This window comes from Empidonax traillii, unplaced genomic scaffold (genome assembly GCF_003031625.1).
Source record: "Empidonax traillii isolate 1590-97213 ecotype Southwest subspecies unplaced genomic scaffold, ASM303162v1 scaffold676:size484234, whole genome shotgun sequence".
In the NCBI taxonomy this organism is placed as follows: domain Eukaryota; kingdom Metazoa; phylum Chordata; class Aves; order Passeriformes; family Tyrannidae; genus Empidonax; species Empidonax traillii.
In genome coordinates, this window is record NW_020955869.1 from 428,727 (window position 1) to 439,242 (window position 10,516).

The window sequence follows — 10,516 nt, forward strand, 5'->3', positions numbered from 1 at the left end:
ATAAGGGTGTGATATAAAAGCAGAAGAAAAGCACTAACCTTTATGCAGTTTTATACTGTATTTTAGTAAAAGACAAATGTCATTCCTTAAAAAAGCAGTTGTTTATATTAAAAGTGGGGTTTCTTTTCCCAGCAACACCAAGGACATGGGAAACAATTTAATGTCAGGAAACAGTTTAAATTTTTTACTTAGAAATGTTTGAAGTTTTAAAATAATCAATCAGTAACTTAGAAGACCAGTGCGGAGATGTAAACTCCAGAATATTATTAGTAGAGACATGAAATCCCCTTAGTGCTTCAGGCTGTAAAATGAGCCTCCCCATTGCTTCCTTAAGAGCTCAATGGATTTGAGAATATAGCTGCAACATATAAAGGCCTAGTAGTGGTATAAAAAAACTATTATTTCCATCTCTATAATGTCACCAGTCAACCTGAAAGTGATTTCTCTGTGTCTTGTAAGTAAAGTAGGAAGAAATAATTTGCATAGAGGCATAAACAGACAGAGGAAAAAAACATAGCCAAAGCACTCAATTCTGTGAGACCTTGATGGTCCCTGATGTTTCCTGATTATTACCAACTAAAATGGATGTTTGCTGCCTGTAGGGCTCCTAGATTTCTACCCAGAAGCTACAAGACAGTGCTGTGGTGGCTCTGACATGCCCAGATATGAACAGTAGCAGCACTGGCTCTGAGGAGCTGGTAAGTTTGGGCTAAGTCATTCTGCCCCACTCTGGTGGCAGACAACCCCACAGGGGTTGCACCCATATGGAGGAAGGGAAGGAAGGGTAGGAAATGTGACAAGGCCTTGTGGCAAGTGTGAATAATTAATCACATTCCTCTTATTCTGTCTGGAAATAGGACAACATGTCTGGGAAAACCTGGCTATATGGGATACCTAATCCTACTTCCTGATGGCCCATAATGACTCAAATAGTCAATGAGTCAGCAATATACAAAAGGTAAAGAATTAATTGATCTTAAAATGATTTGAAAATAAAACATCTATTTTCAATTTACTTATATAGGAATGGAGTCAAGGCCAAAGTCACCAAATTACAATCTTTTCCAGTGGTTGGTATGCAAAACTTTGATACATGAACAGTGTTCTTTTTAAGTCATGCTTTCTTTTTTTTCTATTCATTTATGGCAAGCAGTGTAAGAGGTAGCAAAGCATTTAAATAACTGATTCTTATCTCATCTGCAGTATTCAGCCAAGTTCTCTGAGGAGCTCTGGTAAGGATCTTTCCTACTTCTGTATCGTCTAGGACTACTATTTGCTTGAAAGAGACTTCTCCCTTCCTCCCATAGCTCTTGAATTATAACTCAGTCTGACAGATTTATATCTACAGAGACAGACACAGTGGAATGAGGGCATATGCCCTGAATGTAGATGTTGCTTCAGAAGCAGCTGTCAAAGTAATTAGCCAGTAATAATCCAGAGCAAACCCACTTTACTTACCCAGTTCATTTCTTCTCTCTTATTGCATTTTCCTGTGGGAGGTAATAGGTCAGTTTTCAGGAAAACATTAAAGTTCTCATTACACTCAGCTTTTAATTTCTTGTTCTATATTTATTATCTTAAAAGAAATGGCATCTTCTACAGTCTGTTCTGTTTGCCTTTACACTTGAGCTCTCCTCGATTTTAAGTTCTTTCTTCAGGGTGTGGTTCCTTGGCAAAAATGTGAAAGTGTATTCTGAGGGCTGTGAGAGACATAACACAGGCAAGAACAAGCCATGTAGTGGAACCAATCTCAGGCTGTCTCCAGGTAAGTCAGTAAATAAATTCTCCTTCTCTTCATAGATACTCACAAAATAGGATAGAAAGGAAAACTTAAATATTTTGTTATTCACTGGTGGTGAAATTTGGGCAGCAGAGAATCAAAAATTATCCAGCATTTTAATAATTAATTTACATTATGTTCTCAAAGTTGCTCCCTAACATAGAAGGTGCCTTCCCAAACAGCAGTTCTTCGCTAAGAAGGACTTTTTAAAGCAGAGATTTAGCAGAGTATCAAAAGAATTATTTAAGCACTTCAAACTGAGAATGTGCTAAAATTCCTTTGTGAATGTGTTATTTTAGAATTACTTCTTTATCTTATACCTGTCCCTTGATGTGGGTTGTTTAACTGATACAGGTGTAAGTAATGGCTCAACTACTCCAGCAAAGGTGAAGATAAAGAACTGAAATAGAAATTAAAAAAAAAAAAAAAAAAGATGCATTAGCTTTTTAGCTACTGGATTAAACATCAAAACATAAAATGAAATGAAATGCAATGATGTTAGAAGAGGTATGTTTTTAGCCTGTAAGGGTGCCTTAATAGTGGCCTTGTGCTTTTAGCTTGCTCCAGTTCCAAGAAAACCCAATGCATCTTTGTACGGCAGCTTTTGAATTCCAGCTTTGTTAATATATTAGCCCTTGATTTCTTCAAATGCTTGTTGCATATTTATGATTTCATATAAAGTAAAAGATTGGTAACTAGCAATGAAGTACCTCGTCTCTACAGTAGTCCTAATTATTCACAAAGCCCTGTGGTGAGGTTTCTAAAGCTGTGCTGGAACAACGGATACTGTGCACTGGTGATCATAGAGCAGTCTCTTGGATTTCCTTCCCAGCTACCTGAGTGCTAGCATCTCCCTTGGAATTACAAATGAAAGACAAAACAATGCATGCAGATTCAATCACTCAAAAAATAAATCATGCTCTTTCCTCAGTTAATGCTTTTGGTTAGAAGTTCAGGTTTGTCAAGTGTGGGCTCTGTATACAAACCAAAGTGTCATATTCGGAAGAGAATACCATCACCTGAAAGAAACAATTAAAAACAGTTTTGGAGGCAGTGCACCTGCTTATGAAAGTTAGCTAACAAGAGAGCAGTAGCAGATGCACTTGACTGCTGACAGCACTGTAAATGCGTTCATGCAGCTGAGCACAAATCCTCAAGGTAAAACACACCTTACTGCCTCTTTCAGGCAGGGAGAGAACAAACACATAATGAATGACTCCTAGGAAGCTTAAGCACTTCTCTCTCTACCTCCTTCTTTTTCCTTATTTTCATTTTTTCTTGATGCATTTTTTCTTCCTCTGTTAAAACTTCCCGTTTTCTTTTTCAGCGCCCAGCACGCAAGCATTTTAAAGGTAGCCACATGCAGCTGAAAACTGCCAAAAGCTAAAACTACCCTTCCCAGAAATGAGGCTAGGCTGTGTGGAGATGAGACCAGAGAAGAGCCAAGTCATTTGGATGAAGAGGAGAGAACACTTGCAACTAAGAGAACACTGTACAACTCCCAGAAGAGAGGACAACAGCAGCTGGGAAAAAAAACAACAAACAAAAAGACAAGCCAAAATAAAACAAACAAACAAAAAAAATCACAAAAAAAAAAAAAAAAACAATAAAACTAAAAAACACGATTACACTTGCTAGAAGCTATTTTAAACAGTTCCAGCACAAGCCTTTGAACAAATACTAAAATACCTGAGTATACAAAATGTTGGGATTTTTTCCCCTGCAACACAAGATAAAGTGAATATCTTAGTAAGTACCCTTATTTATGTCTAAGAAGGCAAACACAGTACTGAGTTACAGTGAGTCAACTATTTTTAAAATACCTAAACAGTAATGTATCATCCTGTTGTTCAAGGACCCCCCCTCGAGCACATCAGTCAGTGGTAAGGTTTTACTGACACAGGAAAGCTCAGATTTGTATCCTTCTTGATTTAATGCCTCTCTAAAAAGTTAACAGGGGTTAGATCAGCTGCAAAGAGAAAATACAGGGTTGCCTGATGGAGCAGAATGTTTCAACAACTTCTTTTGTGAGTTACTGCAAGTGGAGATGAGTATATTCTCCATCACTTTGGACAGCAGTCCAAATAAAATAGTCTAGAGCTGGTAATGAGCTGACAGTGATACTCTATTTAAAATTGGGGTTTCAGCCAATGGGAATGGCTAAATATATTTTAGCTAAATATGTTTTGCTAAATTTTAGGATGAGCTAAGCAAATTAGTCTTGCCAGTGACATGAAGCTACAGCTCAGATTTTAAATATTGAGTGGGTTGTAATTCCATCAAATCTTTTGGAAGTGTTTCTGATAAACCTTGAAAGCAGCAGCACTTACTACAGTTTACTGAGTTAACTAGACAAACCATGCAACAGGGATATATACTGGCAGTATATCAGCTCAGTGGCATTTCTTCACTTACCTTTACAATAAGGTCTGGTTTTCAACCAAGTGCAAAGACAAGGACCATAAAGATGCTTGCCTTACCCTGGTATATTTATTCCAGTGTCACATCTGCAGATACCTGCTGCAGCAACAGTTACCTCTACAACTAACCCCAATGTCATCAACAATAGACAAAACCTTGAGAGAACCACAGCCTGTAAGAAGGCAGAAACAGGAACTACTTACACTGTGTGTGGTCCACAGGCTTCACCACCCTGGGAAATGCAGGCAAGACAGCTACAGACCTGAGTCCACCAATGAATAGCACCATCCAAAGCCTATTTTAGTGTCTTCATGCTTTAGTAACTGTCAGCTGTGAGGGTTACTGCTCATATAAGCATTTACATACAGGACTCACGCCAGACAAGCACAGACAACTAAGGCACAGAATCACAGAATGTTTGAGATTGGAAGGGACCTCTGAAGATCTTATCCAGCCCACCCTCTCAAGCAGGGCTGCCTAGAGCTGTTTGTCCAGGACCATGTCCAGATGGCTTTTGACTTGTGCTGGTTTTAGCTGGGATAGAGTTAATTTTCTTCACGGTGGCTGGTATGGGGTTATGTTTTGTATTTGTGCTGAACACAGGGTTAATATCATAGAGATGTTTTTGTTATTGCTTAGCAGGGCTTACACCAAGTCAAGGCCCTTTCTACTTTTTGTACTGCCATGCTGGCAAAGAAGTTGGGGGTGCATGGGAGGATGGGAGGAGACACAGCTGGGACAGGTGACCCAAAATGACCAAAAGGATACTCCAGACCATACAGACCATCATGGTTAGTAGATAAAGTTTGGGGAAGAAGAAGGAAGGGTGGGATGTCTCTAGTGATGGTGTTTGTCTTTCCAAGTAACCATCACACGTGATGGGGCCCTGCTCTCCCGGAGATGGCTGAACACCTGCCTGCACATGGGAAGCAGTGAATTAATTCCTTGTTTTGTTTTGCTTGTGTGTGCAGCATTTGCTTTCCCTATTAAACTGTCTTAATCTCAACCACAAATTTTCCAGCTTTTAGCCTTCTGATTCTCTCCCAGTCCTACTGGTGGGGGAGTGAGCAAGTGGCTGTGTGGAGCTTGGTTGCTGGCTGGGATTAAACCGAAACAGTAACTATATAACCTCCCTGGACAAACTGCCAGTTCTTGGCCACCCAAACAGTTTAAAAAAAAAAATAATGTTCAAAACCTCTGTGTTTCAGTTTGTTTCTAATGACTCTGATTCTCTTCTTGGCTGGCAGAAACTGAATGTCACTAGTGAAAATACACACTCAACATTCTTCAGATTCACACACCCGTTTGCTGCCTGGTTGCCTAATCTCTCTCTGTTCTAGGTTAGTGTCTACTGCAAACAGATGCACACACTCATACACTCATCTCACAGACACCCCATACCTGTCAGTTCTCCCCAAATACCTTCATGTAGAGTGTAGGGGCACCTACAATCCCAGCCTGACTCCAGTAGCTGGCACCCTTTCAGCTCTTGCAATCCCCCTAGTAAATGGTAGTCAGTCCATGCAGCACTCACACACATGGGATAAAGAGTGACATTACAAAGACAGACAGTTAAGAAAGGTTTAAAAGAAGACAGGACAGACTGCAGTGATCAGGCACAGGGCTCAGTCAGATAAGTGTACTGACAGGCTCTGTTTTACATATGATCAGCCTCTTTTATAGCTCTTTCTATCTGATCCTCTTTTTGTTCCTGATTTCTTCCCCTAAACATTTCTTCCTCTTTTTATGCAGATCTACCAGTTCCCACACCTCTCGTCCAACATTCAGGATCTTTATTCACACCTCCAGGCAAAACCTCAGCAGCTTCAAAGTCCAGGTTAGTTTTCCTGGAATAGCCCATCAATTAGTGTGACTGGCAAAGTCATAGTTCTTCTCATGGTCTCCATCATTGTTTGTCAGGTCTGTGTTGCCTTTACCTTTTCTCATCAACCTGACTTTAGTTGCTCCTCAATCAGATCATCTTGATGGAACAAGCATTCTCACACTCCACTACCCTTATCAATTAGTACCACTAACAAAGTTTGTTTCTAGTTATTGAATTCAGTATCAATAGTCAGTCACATTTTTTGTGTCTGTGTGTTTATCTCCTTTTCCTTATCATCATTTAACACGGACCTCAGTCAGACAATCTTATAGAAAAAAAATCTCATGCTCTACATATCCTCACATGGATAATATGGAAATTATCTGCTCCTGTTTCACAGGGGAAAAGGAGAAGGAAAGGAATACTTAACAGGTCACACAGCAGATCACCTGCATGATGAGTCCAATATGAGAGCTGATGTGAAAACATCAAATGGTATCAGTTTCAGCCATATCCCACTATTAAAGGTCATTGAACTTTGTATGGCATATTCAACAGTTCATGTCACTGAAAGCACACAGCTACGATGAGTATGGCCCATGCCACGAATGATATACTGTCTGACATATATGATCATTACTGTACTCTAGAATAATGAACTTTTACTGTATTTCTGGAAGCAAGTAACTCTCATTAGAAAAATTATACTGATTTCAGGACCGAATGACTTACATACACAACAGTTTTAAGAAGTGACACAGCAGAGATCTGACAAGATTTCACTGTAAATGGGCAAGAACTCTTGCAAATGCAGCCCGGGCACAATTTTCTTTAGGATTTATGTCAGCTGGACCTCTTATTTCCTGTTCTTTACTACTCCTGGCTATCTTTGATTCTTTGGTTGCTATAAGCAAAAGGAATTAGTTTACCCCAGGTAGATATAACAAGAAGTGTGCTAAGACTGATGGTCTCAGGGAGGCCTCAAATTTACACTGTTTAAATAGATTTTCACATTTAGTAAGAACAAAAGAAAAATTGTTAAGCAGAAGTGTTAATGAACCACACTGATCCTTCTCCAACTGCTCAATAGTTTCTTCTCCAGGTCTTCAAAAACAATGTCATAGTGCACAAAACAAAGCAATATTTCATTACAGAAGACAGACTGAAGAGATCCACCTGATTATTTCATCCCAATCTCCAACTGCTGTTTCTGTCCATTGTCCATATTCTGGTGCTTCAGATCAAGCTGCATTTGGATGTTACCAGTTCTCTCCATTCCTGCTACTTCTTCTTAGTTACTGCATGGCTGGGAGGTTTTGCTAAATTCTTTGTCCATGCCATTTAATTGATTATTTACCCTTCTTGCTCTTTGGCATTCAGTTGTCACTAAATCAGTCACCCACTAGCATCCTTGACTCATATGTCACCGTGTCAAAGACTCTTTTGATTTCAAAAGGTGCTTTTCCCTGAATAAAGACCGTAGGATTGCCCACACAAACATTCTTCACATTGAAATGCAACTTAGACAAGTTAATCGTATTTTGTTCTTTTTATTTTTTCATTATTCATCTAGCCTTTGTCTTGTCTCACATACTGTGCTTGCATATTCCTCTGCAACTATATTTTGATCACAAGGTAATATTTACATTGCTGACTGAAAAACTTACAGACATTAGTATATATATTTTGATTCCTACCTCACTGATATATGAATAAAACAATTTTTCAATTATTCTGAAATGTGATCTGAGGAAGTTAAGTGTTCCAGATACCAGATAGCTTGAGATAGCAGTAACATTTTTACAACACAGACAGAATAGAGCCTGTTTCTTTTATTCTGATTTTCTATTGCAATAAGGCAGCATTAGGTATCGCTCTGGATTCTTCTGTAACATATTCTAAGTAACAGGTAAGTACATTCAGAGAGCTGCAAGGCCAAAGTAGGCTTTCATCCAGCTTAATAAATATCTTGAGGCTCACGTCAAGATATTTAGATATCAGAGCAGCACAGAATGTAAAGCTTTGAATGCTTAGGACAGCTGTCCTCTCTCCCTGCCTCGGTGGCCTTTCTGATTATACTTGTACCCAATCCCATCCACTGGCAGTGTTTCCCAAGTGACAGAAATACTACAGCAGCACAGGAGAGGAAAAAATCTTGAGCTGAGTGTGGACGTCAAGATGTCTGGGCATTTACAACAGCACAACAGCAGTGTTGTAACATCACAGCAACCATCAGGGTTGCTCAGGACACTTCAGAGAGTGACAGATCATTGTTCCCTTCCTGAAAAAGGGACCAAAATCAGCTGCTCAGTGTTTCCAATGCATGGGAACTCTTGACGGGAAACATATAGTTTGAGGCCACTGAAATCATAATAATCATTGCCTTATTTATACCTCACAGTCTATTCAGTTATGTTGGCTACTTTTGTGCAATGACACCATGCAATTGATAAAATATGTGGTCAAAACACCAGCTGTCTGAAGTACTTGTACTGTAAAAGGAAATCTCTCTTAATTTGGACATATCCAGGGACTAGTCCTTACCTATTGCTTGTACTTTTCTCCAATTCTTAATTATATTTAGAGTAAAAAAAATTTGCCTTTTTTCCCAGAGTTAAAATTTGCCTACCTTTACCTTCCATGCAGTAGTTCTTGCTGGCTTCTTAGATTTCATAAATCACCGTATTTTCTTCCTCTGAAGGTGCTCACACATTAACCCTCAAACTTCACCTTCCCCTTGCAATTGCACTGCAACCGGTCGACAGAATATTGGTCTCTGACTTGATGCTGTCGGTGCAGCCTGATAGCACAGAGCAGTCGGGACTTCTGTGACCAAGGTAGCAAAGCCCAAAGAAGTAAAGCAAGTTTGGTTTTTAGATGTTTATATAATTGTAAATTTCCAGATTTGGGAGAAAAGAAAGTGATTGCTAAGAAAATCTTGCAAGTAGGCAATGAAATAACAAGGACATTGGCACTATGTGCCAAGGACATAAAAGTGGATAGTCAGTCAGAGATGAGGGATAGACATAGGTCATGATAAACATTAAACAATGGAAAATATAGTTTGCAGTGATGAGTTACCAGCAGTATGCCCTCGTACTTTTCTCCAACTCTTTATTATATTTAGTGTAAAAGAATTGTACTGGTTTTTCCAGAGTTGAAATTTGCCTATCATTACCTTCAATGCAGTCATTCACATGAGAGCAGCAGTGTGAACTTGCCAGCAGTGTGCCCTTCTGGCCAAGAGGGTCAGCACAATCCTGGGGTGCATTAGGAAGAGCATTGTCAGCAGGTCGAGGAAGGTGATCCTGTGCCTCTACTCAGCCCTGGCGAGGCTTCACCTGGAGTGCTGTGTCCTGTTCTGGGCTCCTCAGTACAAGAGAGGCATGATACTCCTGAAGCAGGTCCAGCAGAGGGCTATGAAAATGTCTAAGCACCTGGAACATTTCATATGAGGAAAGGCTGAGGGAGCTGGGCCTGTATAGCTGTAAGCATCTGTAGCAGGGTGTCAAAAGGACAGAGCCAGGCTCTTCTTAGTGGTGCCAAGCAATAGGACAAGAAGCAACAGACAGAAACTGAGGCACAGGAATTTCCACCTAAATATGAGGAAAAACCTCTTTACTGTGCAGGTGACCGTGCACATGAAAAGGTTACCTAGAGAGGTTGTGGAATCTCCCTCACTGGAGATATTCAAAAACTGTCTGACGCAATCCTGTGCCACGTGCTCTAGGATCACTGTGCTTGAGCAGGGAGGTTGGACAAGATGACCCACTGTGTTCCCTTCCAACTGTACCTATTCTGTGATTCTGTTACAAAAAAAAAATAATCTTCCAGGAAGAGGAAGCATACAGAAAGAGACACCTTACCAGAAGAGCATCTTAGCATTATGATCTTCTCAGAATTTTTCTGGGAAATGCTAATTGAGCAACCTTCATTGCATTCCTATACTGTAATATAAAAGCTTCGACTTGAACTTCAGCTGTGTGCCTATAAAAAGACAAATATACTTTGTAGATTTCCCCCTTAATAATTCTCAAGAAGAAAGAAAAGGGAGGTGTCCAGATGTGCCATTACTAGTGCCAGCCCAGGGGATGAGACAACAAGAAGGAAGACAATGCCACCACCTCTTGCCACTCACAGACACATAACAAGCAGGGTAACATATAACTTACTCTAATTGTTACTCATGACCTGAAATTGGGTAAAAGGGTGGAAACTACTCTGGGGAGCAGGACAGCATAAACATTTGCTTAGTGTTTTAAAACTTTCCTAGGGATCTGCTATTTGCCATTGGCAAAGACATTAAATGTACCTCTAGGCCTGGTCTAATAAAGTCATTCTTATATTAAGACAATACTTACAAAATATGCTGATTTTTAAGAGGATCTTTAAGAGGAAAGGGTCTTAAGATCTTTAAGAGGTAAAGGTCAAAGAATTGATTTGCATTCCAGAAGCTAATGAACATTTTCTTGTTGAATACAATCTGTTGA

At 39.7% G+C, this 10,516-nt stretch overlaps 1 long non-coding RNA gene across 1 annotated transcript; it reads left to right on the plus strand.

The window, feature by feature from the left end:
* The first annotated feature begins 1,594 nt into the window (after positions 1–1,594).
* Positions 1,595–9,790, plus strand: LOC114065551. The gene is made up of 3 exons (XR_003573001.1): positions 1,595–1,605; positions 4,697–4,702; positions 9,685–9,790. It is a non-coding gene; the product is annotated as an uncharacterized LOC114065551 (long non-coding RNA).
* The last annotated feature ends 726 nt before the right edge of the window (positions 9,791–10,516 follow it).